Source organism: Oncorhynchus gorbuscha, linkage group LG22 (assembly GCF_021184085.1).
Source record: "Oncorhynchus gorbuscha isolate QuinsamMale2020 ecotype Even-year linkage group LG22, OgorEven_v1.0, whole genome shotgun sequence".
Taxonomy (NCBI): domain Eukaryota; kingdom Metazoa; phylum Chordata; class Actinopteri; order Salmoniformes; family Salmonidae; genus Oncorhynchus; species Oncorhynchus gorbuscha.
Genome location: NC_060194.1, coordinates 33,996,616 through 33,998,778, shown reverse-complemented (window position 1 = coordinate 33,998,778; position 2,163 = coordinate 33,996,616). Strand labels below are relative to the sequence as shown.

Below are 2,163 nucleotides of genomic sequence, written 5' to 3'. Positions count from 1 at the left end.
CAGTACAGGTCAAATGAAACAGTAAACAAAATAAGAAGAGAAGTGAATGACTAAAGATAAATATATATGTATATATACACACACATTTACAACAGTGGGGTCAGGGTTAGAGTCAGTTGGGAAATGTCCATAGGGGGAGCAGCAGGGGGAATGAGTGAAAGGATCAAAAATATATACTATATACATATTTATGCTGTAACAAAGATGAATGTCCATTGGGGTTTGAGGGCACGGTACATGTTTGTTGGAGAGGAGGTGGGGCAGTCTGACTGTTTTTACCACTGTACTGCCGTGATGCTCCTATACTGCCCAGGTCTGAGTAATGGAACTGGAGAGAACAGGCCATTTGAGAAAAACAAACATTTTATTAGGAAGTCAGTTAAGGACAAAAATTTTTTTTTCAACGATGGCCTAGAGCCCACATGTCCTATCATTTGAAATGATGGCGTAGGATACAATGTACTGCTGAAATATATGGGTTGGGCAACAGTACATTCCACTCAATATCACATTTTCATTGATACACCGTTAACTGATTTAAAGTCAAACATCAAAGCGAGTGATCGGCTGTTGGATTTGGCAAGTGACACGTCAGAAACGTGATGTTGTACTTACAATGTTGCAAGGGGCAGTAATGACTTCCAGCATGCTGCACCAACACTTTTTATTACATCTAAATAATTCATTCATACTATGTAATCGATTGAAACACACAGAGCTGTTAGTGGTTAATGCATTTATTTAGTTATTTTTACAGTTCCATTGAGACCAAGGACTCTTTTGCAACTCACTCCACAAAATCACAATCACAGCTGCATAGAAAATACTCTAAGAAATTTGAAATAAAACAATCATGAAGATCAACCACATTCCTCAGTAAAGAGGTCCTCAACCGACATTCTGATGTCGCCATCCTCTAGGACCGGAAGAAACGGAGTCGAGGAGGTGAGGAACTATGGCCACAAATGCACTGAAATGACACATTCCTTCTCCACTAGCACATCATCAGGCAAATGACATTCCCCTGGATGGGTTCAGAAGGTGAGGGATCAGGGGTCAATGTCGGAAGACCAGGCTGCTCCCGAGGGAGGTGGTGGCTGCTTTCTCCCTCTCCTGCGGGAGAGAGCGAGACAGAGAGACAGAGGTAGAGGTGGTGTATGATTTCAGAAAACATAGCAGTTGTCATCTGAGCTCTCAGCAATAGGACTTTTAGGAATAAGACTTATATCTGAGTATTAATCTACATCAGAGTCATCAAAAATAGCCCTTTCTCCCAGAATCAGCTTGTGGTAGGTGTTCCTGGTGTTTTGTGTCAGTTCACTCAATCTTCTCTTCAGGAGGCAGAGAAGGCCATTCCTCCCTCCCTCCAACATCTCCACTGCATTGCCTAAAAGTCATATGTAAAACAGCAAATTATTTACAATTCCACAATAGTGTGGAATTATTCTAAAAATAGTGTAAACCTCAACTTACTCTGATATTGCAGCTGTAGGGACAGTGCCTCTAGAGTTCCTGCTGCTCTTTGTAGGCACCCCCAGTGCTTCTTCATCTCCTGCACCAGGATCCTCTCTTCCTCCTGCAGTCTGTCCACCAACATCAGTCTGCCCAAGATTGCCTTTTGGATGACAAAATGGCTGTTGCCTCACAGAGGTATAATATAACAAAATGATTGCAGCCTACGCTGAAGGTAAAAGTGAAATCACAATAGATATACTTACTGGTGCCAAGTCTCTCCCATGGCCACAGTATTGAGCAGCCACTGTGGGAGCCTAAACTCTGCCTGCTGCTTGTGAAGTTGAACAATGTCAGCTGTCAAGGCTGCCTTGTCCTCAACAATTTCTCAGAATCTGATGCCTCCTCTTGTTACCGTCTGAATGAAAAGGGGTGATTAGACGGACTGTAGATTCAGATATATTACATGACTCTTGGTTATAGAGCTACTATAGAGGCACAAACAAAGAGAGTACAAAGCAATCAACTCATTTCTAAAGCATTTGTTGTCATGCTGTTGTAACATTATACAAGGCATGCAGAGTTGTGACTCACAAGATACTCTGCTGTTTATGGTAATGTCATTTCTCAGTTTAGTTAAATGTTTTACATTAAATCAATGAATAACATACGTCATGCCTACATTTGATTATAAACATGGTCTGATGTGTA

At 41.4% G+C, this 2,163-nt stretch overlaps 1 long non-coding RNA gene across 1 annotated transcript; it reads right to left on the bottom strand.

Annotated features, from left to right (window-relative positions):
* Window positions 1–721: 721 nt before the first annotated feature.
* Window positions 722–1,615, bottom strand: LOC124009322. The gene is made up of 2 exons (XR_006834276.1): window positions 1,474–1,615; window positions 722–1,387 (listed from the first exon to the last, which is right to left on the bottom strand). It is a non-coding gene; the product is annotated as an uncharacterized LOC124009322 (long non-coding RNA).
* Between the last annotated feature and the right edge of the window lie 548 nt (window positions 1,616–2,163).